The sequence below is a fragment of the Phocoena sinus genome, chromosome 15 (assembly GCF_008692025.1).
Source record: "Phocoena sinus isolate mPhoSin1 chromosome 15, mPhoSin1.pri, whole genome shotgun sequence".
NCBI classification, from domain to species: domain Eukaryota; kingdom Metazoa; phylum Chordata; class Mammalia; order Artiodactyla; family Phocoenidae; genus Phocoena; species Phocoena sinus.
Genome location: NC_045777.1, coordinates 65,985,334 through 66,000,481, shown reverse-complemented (window position 1 = coordinate 66,000,481; position 15,148 = coordinate 65,985,334). Strand labels below are relative to the sequence as shown.

Genomic DNA, 15,148 nt, shown 5'->3' with positions numbered 1-15,148 from the left:
CAGATTGAAACAATGGTAATTTTGTGGTGACTCCTATTTCCCCAGTTCTTGATAACTTACAGTTACCTCTTTGTGTCTATTTACAGATGTTGATACCAGTGAACCAGGATCAATTCTCCCTAAATGTTGGAACAGTGTTCTGAAGCTCTCTGCACAATGGACCAGGGTGTTTTATTGAGTTAGTGTCTTTCAATTAAAATCTAGTTTTACTAGTTCTTGTATCTGTTTTTCTAGGTGAATGATTAGTGAATGATTACAAATAAGAACTTAACGTTTTAATTTAGTGGAAGTGGCTCAAACTCTAATTCTTTGAAGTTGTGATATGTAGAAAGGAGAAAATGGGAGGAGGGAAGTGCCAAATCCTCTTCTTTAAGATGTGTGCAAATGAAACTATTTAAATACCATACATCAGAGTAGGGAAGCTCAGTCAAGGAATCTTGAGGTGGTAATTAGCCCTTGTAGCAAAGTAAGCCATCTATGGCCAGTGCCCTGATACCAACCTGATTACACGAAAAAGTAGGCATCATGTTGACGACTCCTGACTTCCCGATGGCTTGTCCTTGCTCAGGAGTGTCCTTTGACCCGTGCTGTGTTGGTGGGTTTCAGGCTGAATTGCATCGTGGCAGCTTAGGTTGCATAGTGCTGGGAAGCATAATCCATGTTCCTGTTCTCCCTGCTCTGCTGGAGGGCTCAGCCTCAGGACCTGGGGACTGGAAATAATTCTGTCACTGAGGCCTGGAGATCCAGACCGGATATATGATGACTGATCAAGGATCTTGGATAGCATCACTGCATAGGGTAGGACTTCTCATTTTTGCCCTAATCTCTGCTGGTCAGTCTAGGACACAGTGTGTTGGAAAAACTTGCTTTCCTTATTTTAGTAGTAGATTGCTTCCACCATATCAAGACCGCAGGGCTTGGTTATAGCTTTTAGCTCTCATTGGTTGATGAAGGGTTTGGATTCTGCAGTGTTTGCCTAAAGTGGGTTGGTGTGTGACCTGTAATTTTGATTCTGAATAAGACTCAAGTCATAGCATTTACTATATTGAATGCATTTAATTCTTTCTCCAGTTAAGGAAGAAGCAGGAAGAAGATCCTCAAAGAACCTTAGAATATCTGGCATGATAGTCTTTTAAACTGGGCTATGCGGAGCCCTCTCAGGGATCATTTCTGGCGTATGCCCCCTCATCTCACTGTCTTCCTTCTACTTCACTGCCCCGCCCCCCCCACCATGCTTCACTCTGCAGAAGGTACCTTGATATTCTGTTCTATTGGGTTTCCCCGTTCGATTTCAGTCAAAATGTTTTGAGGCTGAAAACAGATCAAAAAGCAGTAGGTAAATGGAAATCTAGAAAGGTTAGTAAACTTGCTTAAAGTTACAGAGCAAGGTACTGGCAGCTACAGGACTAGAATAGGACTTTTCTCTGCACTAATTTTGTTTTCTCATTTACTACATTGCCTCAAATATGACATTGTAGGCACTCAATGGAGTTTGAGTTTAATTGAATCCTTGGTGTTTGGTCTTTTATATTACTGGCTCTTTACTCAAACATTTTGTCACACACTACTGTTCTTTCAGAGAAAAATCGTTATAACCAGTTTTGAAACATATGTGAAGTTATTGATGGTAATAGTACTAGTAAGTAGCTGGCCTTTCCTCCTCAGAATATTTCTGAAACTGATGATAGTACTTTCAAACAGAAGTGGAGGCTTTATCACTCTAAGTTCTTAAGATAAGCTAGTGGCATGCTGTCCAGAATGCCTGTGCAAAATGCTGACCTCGGGCTTCCCTGGTGGCACAGTGGTTGAGAGTCCGCCTGCAGATGCAGGGGACGCAGGTTCATGCCCCGGTCCGGGAGGATCCCACATGCCGCGGAGCGGCTGGGCCTGTGAGCCATGGCTGCTGAGCCTGCGCGTCCGGAGCCTGTGCTCCGCACCGGGAGAGGCCACAACAGTGAGAGGCCCACATACTGCAAAAAAAAAAAAAAAAAGTGCTGACCTGAATATTCCCATTTCCAGTGCCCTGCCCTGGAATCTGAAAAGGAAAATCCAGGTATACCCACTGACAGAAAAGCTTTAGAATGGCTCTGTGGAAATAACTACAATCACCATATTCTTTTTTCTAAAAAATCTGTGAAGCAAATTTGTTTTCAGTTAAGCATTTACTTTATATCTACTTGATGACTACCTAGTGGCTCCTCTTTAAATAGGAAGGGAAGGCGAGGAATACCACTGCAGTGAGGGTGCTGGGACCCTGGCAGCATGGGTTCTAGGTGGCAGGATTGTGGACATGCTAGAAGTTCCAGGTCCTCAAAGGAGGCATTTTCCCCAGTTGTAGTGATATTTTCTTTATTCTAAGTGAGTGTAATTCAAAAGTGAGGAGTGATGTGTAGTGAATGTTCTGTGTTCATTTTAAAGAATGTTTCTGTGGTTCTTTTTTTCCTAGTAAATTAGTTTATCTTTGAAATAACTAGTCACTTGTCTAGTCATTTACTCAAAACAGTTGGTTATAGCTGATGTCTATGGTAGGAGAATTTTGCTTGGGGGTTTACTAACATTTTATGAAAGAGAAAAGTCTAAAGACCTTTCTAGAGACATTTATTAGATAGGCGGGTTCCATTGTGGGGAGGAGAACACGTAAGGGAGCCGGCCTTTGTGGGGCAGGGTGGTGGTGGTGATATTGTGGGCTGTGTGTACAGGGTGAAGAGAAATGCCCATTGATGGTCCAGCTGGGGAAGGGTGGAAATTGCTGACAGTGGCACTTGATGGGGGAAGAGTGGGTCAGGAAGGAGCAGGCCCACAAGATTGCCCAGTGCCAGGGAACACCATTCACAGGGAGGGGGATGGGGACCTATGGAGTTGAGTAATTCATTGGCCCTGACCAGGACCCTGACCACAGTACTCTCTCCCCCGACTGGAAAATGTATTCCTGATGGGGAGGGTTGAGTGCAGGGATGCAGTATCCGGTTTGACGAGATTGATCTTCAAGATTGACTAGTTGGTCATGATTGACTGCTTATGGAGTACTGGCCTAACTTTTTTGAGATCTCTCTTTTGACTTTTGCTTTCGACAAATAAGAAGTTGGTAAACAAGAGGGAATGTAATGTCCCTGGGTCTGTTAGAGTTTGAGTTAAAGTACATAATACTAGGTGGTGGTGATTGTCATTTAACAATGTCTGTTATCCAAAGGGAACAGTCACATATAAACTTGAGGTAATTCATGATTCTCTTACAGGGACTATAATAAATGGGAAATAAATCACAACTAAAATGATTAATTGAAGAAAATACATTTTGACTCCATATTTCTACAACATTCCCTGGTCTCTTTAGCAGGTCAAATTAATTCTTTAGTCATTTATAAGAAATTTTATTCTACCAGATCTGACAGAAGGCCAAATTTCCTTCTAGTGCTGAAAACAGCAAGCACTACTCTGAATTGGTGACAGCTATAGATTTAATGATTAGATCAGGTACGGAGGTGGCTTGTAAGCATCAGTTAAGTTGGTTGTAATGTGGACCTCTTTTTCTGAGGTTAATTATGTCATTCCTGCAACAATTCTCTGACATCACTGAGTGTCCAACAATTCACTTCTGACACAAACTGCCTGGAGTTTGTGCAGACCCCATAGGCTAATGACTCAGTCTCACAAGATTGCCCCACTTCAGGTGCCAGCCCCAAGTATCAGGTCTCAAGTTACCTACCTGCACTTCTGCCTGGCAGAGTACAAATTTCCCACGACCACCCTCCCCCAGGTTCGATAATTTGCTAGAACATACGACTCATAGAGCTGATAAAACATGATATTTATGAATACAGTTTCATTATAAAGGTTATAACTCAGGAACAGCCAAATGGAAGAGATGTATAGGGCAAGATTTGAATTGGGGGCACAGAGCTTCCGTGTCCCCTCTGAGCATGCCAGCCTCCCAGCACATCAGTGTGTTCACCAACCCTGAAGCTCCCCTAGCCTTGTTTCAATTTCAATTGAGGTTCCTTTGTGTAGGCAAAATTGATTAAAGCATTGGCCTTTGGTGATGAAACTTCAGCTACCCTTCCCTTCTTTATGGGCTGGAGGTGGGCCTGAAAGTTCCAGTCATGTGCCTGGTCTTTCTAGCATCTCTCTTAAAACTATCAAAAGGGCCCACCCTGAGTCACCTCTTAGCATAAACTCAGATGTGGTCCAAACCCTGCTCCTTATGATAAACAAAGGAGCCTATCAGTAAGGAAATTCCAAGGGTTTTAGGAGCTCTGGTAGGAACTGGGGACAAAGACCAAATATATTTTTTATTACATCACATTAATACTCCAGTTTTGCATCCCATAAGTAGGAATAAGGTTACCTAAAGTTGATTTAGATGATAAGTAACAATATGCATTTACTGTTAATTTGATGGAGGTTTTTTTGGGGGGTGTGTCAAGAGTGCAAATTGCATAGCTTCAGATTACAAGGAGCAAACTCTTCCCTCAATCAGTATGAAATGGCACTCCTAGAATGTGTTCTATATTCTTGAATTTATCAGGTGCACTACCTCTACAGCTCCCTAATGCAAGAAAGGAGCTTACTTATAGGAAATCAGATATACAGAAATCACGTTTCCTTTCAGTGTGACTTCAAAGATTCAGGTGTTCATAGTGCGCTGGTTAAGAGCTTCAGCCTGGAGTCTGGGTTTGCATTTGAACTTTACCATCGGCTTGCCACTTGACCTTGGATGAGCCACTTAACATCTCTAAGCCTTGTTTCCTTCGTGTATTAAGTGAGGATAATAACAGTAAGTAGTTGTGAGGAGTCAGTAAGACAGTACATTTGCAGGACATGGCACATTGCCTGGCATATAGATAAACATTTAATAACATTAGTTATTATTAGCTACATGCATATATAGCTAAGCTGACAGGGATTGGCAGCTCCCAAAGGGCCAGGAACTATATCATTTTACCTTCTCTCATATGGGAAGTATAAGACAGTGTATAAAACATTGCTAGGCACACAGTAGACACAAGTTATCTATCACTTGAAAATAAAACCTGCTCTGGGTATCTGGGAAATACAGGAGTAACTCTGTAATGGAAACTTCCAGCCTGTTTCCAAAGCTGACCTAAAACCCAGAGATGGAAAATCTTCCTCTGAAACCATATAGAGCATGCATGAATCTAGCAACGGGGTCAGGGGCTCAGTGGCTAGAATATTGTTGGATCAAAAAATGGGAAACTGGGCTTCCCTGGTGGCGCAGTGGTTGAGAGTCCGCCTGCCGATGCAGGGGACGCGGGTTCGTGCCCCATTCCGGGAAGATCCCACATGCTGCGGAGCAGAGCGGCTGGGCCCATGAGCCATGGCCGCTGAGCCTGCGCGTCCGGAGCCTGTGCTCCGCAACGGGAGAGGCCACAACAGTGAGAGGCCCGCGTACCGCAAAAAAAAAAGAAAATGGGAAACTGATCCAGGAGACATTTTTGTCATTGGCAGTATGCCTTGACGTTCAATGAGTTGGGCAAAACCTCATGAGACTTTGGGGAGGAAACAACAGATTTATTTCAGTCGGTCCAGACAATCTTTGAGAGTCAGCTGGCAAGTATCATGTTATATGTGTTGCTTCTCGGAGAAAATGAAAACCCCGGATCCACTGGCAAAGGGCTTACCAACTGCTTGAGGTTCACTTCTTGGGGAAGTCCCCGAAGGCCAGGTCTAATTCTCCTTGTAGCTTACCCATCTGGAGATTCTATTCTAGTGGACCACCATTGGACTAAGTACTAGATTCTAGTCTAGACTCTGCCACCAGTTCTATGTGTCCTTGGGCAAGCTATAGCCCCTCTTTGAGTGTTTCCTTAGCTGCGACAAAGGATTTGGGACTAAATCACTTTCCCAAAGTGTGGCTTTGGTTACATTCTTAGTATATGTGCTGCTGAAATGAGCATGCAAGGGTGTGTTTTTTATACTATTGATGGTACGTGAGATGATTTTTGCTGGATGAATACTTTTCGCTTATTCTGTATTTTAATGTGTATTAATGAAAACATAACTAGCATATTAGACCTATGACTTCATGGATGATGTCGCTTAGGGTGATATTTAAAGTGGATGTGATTTTTTTTTTTAAGCTTTTAAGAAAAATCTTAGGGGAACAGTAGTTGGGATGGTAAATGGATATGTAAGATCATAAAGGTTGTGTAGGAATGGCTGAAGTTTATAAGTTCTGAGACTCTAATTCTAGTGCAGTGATGTGGCACCTTCATGAAGACTTTGTGGTGATGGACACAATAGGACAGGTCCAAATTTGAGTGACTTTAAAAACTTGCCTAACTCAAGCAAATTGACAGATTTATATTTGTGCGTTCATGGTGAAAATGCCCATAAGTTGGTTGTGTAGAGTTTAAATTATCGTAGACATTAGTGGGGGTGGCTTTTCTTAAATAATAAAAAATGAATAATGTTGCTTCCTCTTTCACTTTTAGGAATTTCCTCGAAATCTGGATTGATCTTTAGTTCCTTTCACTCTTTGCTGTTGGAACTCCCCATTGTAGGAGTTAGGGGTTCCACTTGTTCGTTGGGAAGGGAGAAAAGGCCATCCCTGTCTCTTGAACACATGCCTGTGCATGTGTTCTAGGCTCTGGAAGGCCGAGACTCTGTCGCATTCTAATGATCTATACGTTACTTCTTGCTGTTAGCTACTTTAAAGGTGCAGTGTGATGTGTGCCCTAAAATGAAGATAAACTCTGAGGCAAGGTTTATTTAAAATTTCATTTCACTTTTTGTTGTATTGGTCATAACTCAGTGTACTGGGGGTCTTGAGAAGTAAAATGAGCAGTGGTAGAAATGAAATAAACTTGTGGGAGGTACTTTCTTTTTAAGCAAAAACCCAGAATAAGAATGAAATCTTGATTGCATAATAGGAGCCAAGAAAGCTGCTTTCAGATGTAGTCTATGGTTCCTTGAGTTTTTTTCTTTTTTTTTTTTTAAGCCTTAATTACCTGTGTTCCCTTGACACTTTCTGTGTATATTAACGCTGTCATCTTTCATTATCTACATTTGGTTGTTAGCCTCTGTTCTGCAAGTGATTTTGTTCTATAGTTACCTCAACGTAAAGGGCCATGCATCTGGTATAGCTCCTTGTCATAAACTATTGAATGTTTCAAATTGTAGTTTTTAAAAATTGCTATAAAGATGGTTCCAAGTCTGTTATCTTTCTGTGTTATCTAGTCAAGTTTAGGTTAAAAAAGAACAAAATGGTGACAGTGATGTAACCCAAGATTTTTTTTCTCCTTCATTTTTTTTCCTTCTTCATTTATTTAATACAAAGTTTCGACATGATTTCATGATGAGAAACTCGTAAGATGTTTCCCGATTGAGGTGGCATCTAATGTTCCAAGCCAGAAACTCTCAAACTTTGTAAATTTGGTTTTGTCATTCATACTATCTTCTCTCCTGAGAAGTAGTGACCTGTGTTATTTGGCACATTGGAAAAGGGAAAAAGACTGTACTCAGGGCTATGTTTTACAGGATTAAAAATCTCTTTTCTTACTAAAATCTGTTTCATGACATGCATGACATTCATCCTTTGCACAGATTCACAAGACCCACCTTACTAAAGGTAGACGTCAGGTTTCTGACAGAGTCCATTTCCCTTGGTGCAGAGGCTGGTCATTATTTATAGATAATTGCTAATGAGTGTGGAGATATTCTGAAAGGGGATATGCAGGGGTTGTGACATTTACCTTTGGTCTATAGACTAGGATTTGCAGACCTAGAGTGAGGTTGTTTAATACCTTCTCTTCTTGGGAAATTGCCATTGGATCAATGAGTCTTGGTTAAGATTTCTTGAGGGCAGCTGAATAGTTGGGCTTTTAAAGGTGAAAGCCACATAAAAAACTATTCTTTCCCAATCATACAAATAATTATCTCCGTGGTAGTATAATCCCCATAGAAGTATAAGCATTCAAGACCATACATTTAAAAAGATAAATATAATTTTGAGTCAGAATGAAAGATGTGCAAACATAGTGGTAGAGTTCAGACCATTCTTACATGTTTTTCAGACCATTCTTACATGTTTCCAGCACCACTTTGGTTTTCTTATGGTAGACTCACCTTTTAATTCATCTGGAGTCTTTTCACCTCTAAAGTAAAGCCCTTTTAGGATGCTGGAAACTTGAACTTTCATGGTTACCTTCAAGTCAAAAAAAAAGGTGTACTCGAAGACTTTCTTTAACTCTTGACTTTAAACCTCCCTGTCAAAGACCGGAATTGCTTAATTTATCAGAACATTTGCTTTTCTAAGTTTCCAGCTCACAACCATTCTGTGGCGTAGCAGAAAGAGATAATAAAAAGTTAAGCAACAGGTAAAAATCTTTTCCTGTAGCCTTTTCCCCATTTGGAAGCAGTTTTTCCTTCCCTCTGAGCAGTTTGGCCTAAGCTCCTCCTTTTTCTGATTTGAAGCTTTACTATTTGCATACAATGTTTAAATTGACTCACTCAACACCAAGTTCTGGACATCTCCAAGTATTTAGTACTTTTGACTCAGGCTGCTTAAGCAAAAGATTACAATAGAGGCTTAACAGGACAAAACCTTTATTTTTTTTATTTTTTATTTTTTTTAGGACAAAACCTTTAAAAACACACTTTAATGGTACTCAAGGTTTCCAAACAGATACAAACTATTTTCTAAGAAGAACCAGACTACGTAGTTTTCAAGTTAGGCATATGAGCAAGGAACCAGCTTTCCCAGATGGAATGTGGGTCATTCACAGAGAACTTCTGAAACTCAAAACTTGTCTTCTAGATCTTGGCCTCCAAACTTGATTCTCTCATCACTGACTTCAAAGTGAAGTATGTGTAATCTGAATTTTTCTTAAGGGCGAACTCTAGGATTGGATGCATGGTGCTTCAGGAAAAATAAATATGTTTATATGTTGCCAGTTTTTCATTCCAGTAAATTTGAGTGCCTCTTGTGGACCTTGTTCTTAAGGACCTTATGGTATGAAAACAGATAGAACAACAAATAGAAAATGTTGTGAAACCTGTGCCCAAAATGTTAGTGCTATAAATGAAGGTGTGAAGGGACAAAGAGGGTCTAGGTCAACTTGAAGGAGTCAGGAGAGGAGTCCTGTGAGAAGTAAAATCTGACCTGGGCTCAAAAGACCAAGACTAGAGAGAGGAAGCATTCCAAGCACAGGTAACAGTATGTGTAAAACTACAGAGGCATGAGAGGCCATGGCATCTTGGGGAATGGCACGTGTTTCAGTATGCCTGAGGGATGTGGAATGAGAGCGGGAGAATGACAGTAATTGAGGCCAAATTCAGAAGAGCCTTGTATGCCTTATTAAATTTGGATTTTATTTTGTGGATGAAGGGGAGCTATTAAATAATTTTGAGTTGGGACGTGGCATATTCACACGGGCTATATGTGTGTTAAAAAGATCAATCCAGTGGCAGTGTGGAAGACACTGGAGGGAGCAATCCCAGAAGTAGGTAAACTGAGAATACTGCAGTAAAGGTGGCAGGGGGCTGAACTGTAAAATTAGGGAGTTAGAATTTACAAAGTTTGGCATAATCTGATGAAAGTTTACTGCTTGCATGTCCCACATGGGTTTTAGGCTCAAGGGTGCTCTGCTTCATACAGTCCCTCAGGGACCCAAGCTGATAGGGGTTCCACTGTCGTGTGCTGTATCGTGTGCTGAACTGTCTTGGTAACCATGGCAAGGGAAGAGATGGCTGGGATGTCATATGCCAGCTCTGTGCTTGGGCTGGGAAATAAGTATCACATCTGTCTACAGCTCACTGTGTCATTTCTGCCTACAGCTGTTTGGCCAGAAATAGATATATTTCCCTATCTAACTGAAGAGGCTGGGAAACTCAGGGAGCTGATGGAATGTTGGCTGAGCTTCTCTGTCTGTGCTACAGTGTAGGGACTTGAGTAAGGTACTTTATTTCTGAGCTTATTTCCTCTTCTGTAAAATAGGAATATCAAGAGTACCAGCCTCAGTCCCAGAGACTCTTTTAGGAGGATCCCTAAGACACTTTCACAGGATCTGGAAGATCAAATTCTCTTCTTAATAATATTAACAACATTTGTCCTTTATACTTTCATTCTCCCATGAGTTTTATAGAGGCTATATGACATGTTGTATCACAAAAGATTGAATGGAGAAGCATATATGGGAAATGAGCCGTCTTCTTTCAAGCCAGACCTTAGGGACATTTGCAAAAGTGTAAAACAGTGTCACTCTTCTCATTAAGTTTTTGGAAATACAGTTCTTTTTCATAAAAATGTTGTTTATGTTAACATGCCATGGTTTATTATTGATATTTTATTTATTTATATTTTTTAGAGGCTATTTTTTTTTCCATACGGACTTTCTCTTTTCCTAAGTCTTCAATATTTAATTCTTTGTACTATACATACTTCGATAACCTTGCTTAAAATGCATACATATGTCATATGGTAACACGTGGTGTGTATTTTTTAATTTAATTTTTTTAAGATTTTTTTTTTTATGTGGACCATTTTTAAAGTCTTTATTGAATTTGTTACAATATTGCTTCTGTTTTGGTTTTTTGGCCAAGAGGCATGTGGGATCTTAGCTCCTTGACCAGGGATCAAACCCATACCCCCTGCGTTGGAAGGTGAAGTCTTAACCACTGGACTGCCAGGGAAGTCCCCAGTTTTTATTTTATATTGGAGTATAGTTGATTAACAATGTTGTATTAATTTCAGGTGTACAGCAAAGTGATTATACATATACATGTATCCTTTTTCTAATTCTTTTCCCATTTAGGTTATTACAGAGTTCCCTGTGCTATACAGTAGGTCCTTGTTGGTTATCTATTTTAAACATAGCAGTGTGTATATTATTGATATTTTAAATGAAGTAATGCAATTTTTTTTTTTTTTTTTTTTTTTTGCGGTACGCGGTCTCTCACTGTTGTGGCCTCTCCCGTTGCGGAGCACAGGCTCCGGACGCGCAGGCTCAGCGGCCATGGCTCACGGGCCCAGCCGCTCCGTGGCATGTGGGATCCTCCCGGACCGGGGCACGGACCCGTGTCTCCTGCATCGGCAGGCGGACTCTCAACCACTGCGCCACCAGGGAAGCCCAATTAATACAATATTTTTAAATTTCTCAGTTTAAAAAAGTACCAACCTCCTAGGGTAGCTGTAGGGATTAACTGCTGTCACGACTATAAAATGCCTAGCATTGTGTCTGGCACAATAAATATATTGGAGGGAACCTTTAAGTTTGATCTTGAGCTTTTCTTACTATGGGTCATATCTAATTAGTGGATTATAACCAACAATTAAAAACCAAATAAAAAAAGAAATAGCATAAATCAGAGTTCATCATTGAAGTGAGAGTAAATACTGCTTAATGAGTGGTATGTGTGTGTATATACATGTGCATTTGGTCAGGATGTAACGTGTTTCTTACTGAAGGTCGCAGTTCAAGTTGGAAAGACAGTGGTCTAGTTCAAGCTCTCATTTTGCAGTGTCTGAAAGACTTAGGCATACTAAACAAAAGATGACTCTACTGTAGTGTGCTTTTTTGAAAGAGGCAGTTTAAACTCCGTATTTTTCAAAAGTGGGCTTGAGAAGCATTATCCCTAATTTTGAGAAAGAGTAGAACATGGTTTGAATTTAGAAAGTGTTTATTAGATGCCAGTTAGCCCTTTTCCCGCTGCCATATACACTTCCTGCCTTCTTGGAACTTTAATCCAAGATGCGGTCACTAAAACAGTAACATCTTTTCTGTGCTTGTCATTTCTGACTATCTGCTTGAGAGCCATGAATGTTTATGTTCCATAGGAATAAATAATGTACAATGCATCCAAGTCTTGAATGCATAGTAGAAATAATTGTCTATTATACTAGAATGTCATCATAGACAATAAAAAAAATTCAGTCAGAAGAACTTACTGAGGAAGGAGTTAATGAAATATTTTCCTTTCTTTTTTTTTATTTTTATTTTTTTTGGCCTGGAAGAAACAAGTATCAAAGTTGTATTTAAGATTGTTAAGTGACTTCTCGTAATGAGTAGTGATGTCAGCAAACTGATGTACAGTGAGCAACACGCTGTGTCTTTTTTGGAGCAGTGGTGGATAGTTAACGCTTTCATTTTGATAAGCCCATTGGTGACACTGAGTAGTACCCTGGGTGAATAGGAGTTAATACTGGCTGCCTGGCAGAAGTAGATTTGTTATATAATTTATGGTACCCAGAAGCCCTTTGGGGAGGTCTTTATTACTATCCTGACAGTATCCATCTAGGCCTGAAGATTAATTTTTGTTGTTCTCATCTAGTTCTACCAGGCTAATTCTCATAACTGAAAGGGTAGCAACTTGCTGTTAAATGCTGGCACTTGGCTTTTGCTTTTGACACAAAGGTATGTTAATCAAGAATGGGTGTTAGGAATCCGGAAATGTTTCAGTTAGTGATTTATTATAGTTTAGAGGCTTTTCTTCCCAGTTAAACTGATTTAACTTCTGAAAAATGAGTCAATTCAGGGTTTCAAACGTTTCCTCTTCGACTAGCCTCAAAAAACATTTATTAGCGTTTCTGTCTTGTAAATTGCTGCTGCAATTCATTTGTATCAGTCCTGCCACTGCTGAAACAAATGCAGAAGGAGTGTCAGTTTAGTTTTCCATCGTCTGATACATGGACTTCTTAACTCTATTACTGGTGGACGTCCACTGTTAGTTAAACAAGCCTGTACTATTTTTTAATGACTCACTGAGAAGTCATGTGGTGGTGTGATCCCTGTCCCCAGCTACCAGCACTTAAACTTATAATTTTCAATGTATTGTGTTAAAACAAACTTCTAATTCTGGCTATTTTTCCTTTCAGTTTTAAGCCTAAGGTTGGAAGCTCTATTTTTATAAAATACTCTCCTAGAAAAGTTGCTGGTGTTGCTACCCCAAATACTGGCCCTGGGGGTGGGGAGAGAAAGAGCTGACTGTTTCACATGCCTAGGCAGAATGTGTGGGCTGGCCTGCCAGCCAGCAGAGGTGGAATCTGCCCTTTGCTTTCTTGGCAAGTACGTCTGGCTTTGAAGGCCCTGATTAGGATTTTAGGTCTTGTCCTTTTCTTGCTGTTATATGAAACGTAGTGTATTGTCTCCAGTGGTTCTAAAGAGATGGAGAACCTCGATGGTCCACATCCCTTATCTTTGACAAGGTACGTGCTTCATCCCTCAGACTTAAAAGCCAATCTGTCATCAAGCGAATTTAAAAAAATACTACAGTGGAACAAGATGGCTTAAGAAGTGTGAAACTGGCTGTGAGTTCTTCGTGTTCACTATGTAGGATGCGAAAAAGCTGCTGGCTTTTGCCCTTGCATCTCTAGACACCTTAAATGTGATTTCTTTGTTTATTGCGGTAGAGAAGAAACAGTTCAGACCAGCAGCAGCAGGTTTTGCACTGACTTCACCTGCTTGGCGAATCCTTGGAACTTCCTAGAGTGCTGCATGGCTATGGCTTGAATAAACTGTCTGGACTTTCACACTTGCTCAAAGGAGAGGCAGGAATGATTTCCATTATTATGTGAATTTTTTCCCAGGGACTAAGGTACAGGTCAAAAAGAGGCACTATAGGATGAACATCTCCCAATTTCAGCTTCAGATTTTGGCTTTTGCTGTGTTTAGGGTGAAAATTAGCTTGTGGAGTGAGGAGAGATGGAGCTGATACTGCTGAGAAGCTGTGTTTGTATCACATTATATGGTAACTGATGAGGTAGGGAATAATTGGAACAATGAGACAATTTTCTACTTTCTCTTTGAAGGTAGTGGGGTGTTGAGAGGCAAGGCATTCAGGAGGAATTGGACCTTAGGAACCAGCTCTTGAGTGGTGAGATTAAGTTCTACTCTACATTCTTAGGGCTCAACTTCCTTTACTGTTGAGTATTTGATAACATCATCATATAATTAGAATTGGTATGAATAGCTGTCAGATGATATTGAGAACTATGTGCTAGGGACAATGCTGAATATGCCATACTCATCATTTATTCAAGCATGAGTTAATACATTTAAAATGTGCATAGACTAGTGCCTTGTATAGAAGTGCCCAACAAATATCAGTGATTATTATTTATTCAGGAGATATTTACCAAAACATTTGCTTACATGACAAAGCTTAGGTGCACAGCCAAAGTGGTGAATGAAATAAAATCCCTGCTCTTGTGGCAGTTACCTTCTAGTAGGGGGAGCGGACAACAAATAAGTTAACAAACAAGAATTTCAGAGAGTGGTATGTGCTGAAGAAATAAAATAGTGTGCTGGATCAGAGGGAGAGGGCACTTCAGATTGGTTGGACAGGGAATGCATCTCAGCATTTGAAGGAGATGCATCTGATATGAAGGAGCCATTTGTTCTTCACAGTGACCCTTTGTCCCAATTTTCAGGTGAGGAAACAGAGGTGCAGGGTGACTAAGGATGTGCTGGGAAGTGAATAGAGCTGGGCTGTACAGACCCAGTCATTCTGCATCCAGAGCATGTCCTATCCTTCCCAGAAAGGTAGCTGTAGGAGCTGCAGTGCCTGCAGTCGGTTTTGAGTGAAGGAAATGAATGTGGTTGCAGTGCAGGTAAAACCCTCATGCAGTTCAAAAGAGTTGCAATTTCATGGACCCTCAGTTATGTGGTGCAAAATTTGAGTGTGTGTACATATGCACAGCTTATTTTGGGATCCAAAGCTGTCTTCCGATTTTCAAAGGTGGTGACAAAAAGAGCTTGTGGCATTGCTGCTTTATTTTAGGATTTTCTCATATTGTTTTTTTGGAAAATAGGGCTTACCTGCTAAGGCAGAGTTTATTTGTGTGTGTGTGTGTGTGTGTGTGTGTGTGTGTGTGTGTGTGTGTGTGTGATTTATTTATGGCTGCATTGGGTCTTCGTTGCTGAGCATGGGCTTTCTCTAGCTGCGGCGAGTGGGGGCTACTCTTTGTTGCGGTGCGCGGGCTTCTCATTGCAGTGGCTTCTCTTGTTGCAGAGCGCGGGCTCAGTAGTTGTGGCTCGCGGGCTCTAGAGCACAGGCTCAGTAGTTATGGTGCACGGGCTTAGTTGCTCCGCGGCATGTGGGATCTTCCCGGACCAGGGCTTGAGCCCATGTCCCCTGCACTGGCAGGTGGATTCTTAACCACTGCACCACCAGGGAAGTCCCAGGGCAGAGT

The 15,148-nt window shown here is 40.9% G+C and overlaps 1 protein-coding gene across 5 annotated transcripts in view; it reads left to right on the top strand.

The window, feature by feature from the left end:
- DCUN1D3 (defective in cullin neddylation 1 domain containing 3) overlaps positions 1–15,148 on the top strand; it is a 33,378-nt gene that overhangs the window by 4,443 nt on the left and 13,787 nt on the right. For 3 of the 5 annotated variants that reach the window (XM_032606316.1, XM_032606319.1, XM_032606318.1), the window contains exon 2: positions 87–178. The exons of the other annotated variants lie outside the window; for them this stretch is intronic. The gene's annotated coding sequence lies outside the window, so the exon portion shown is untranslated. The remainder of the gene's footprint in view (positions 1–86; positions 179–15,148) is intronic. 5 annotated transcript variants of the gene reach the window in all.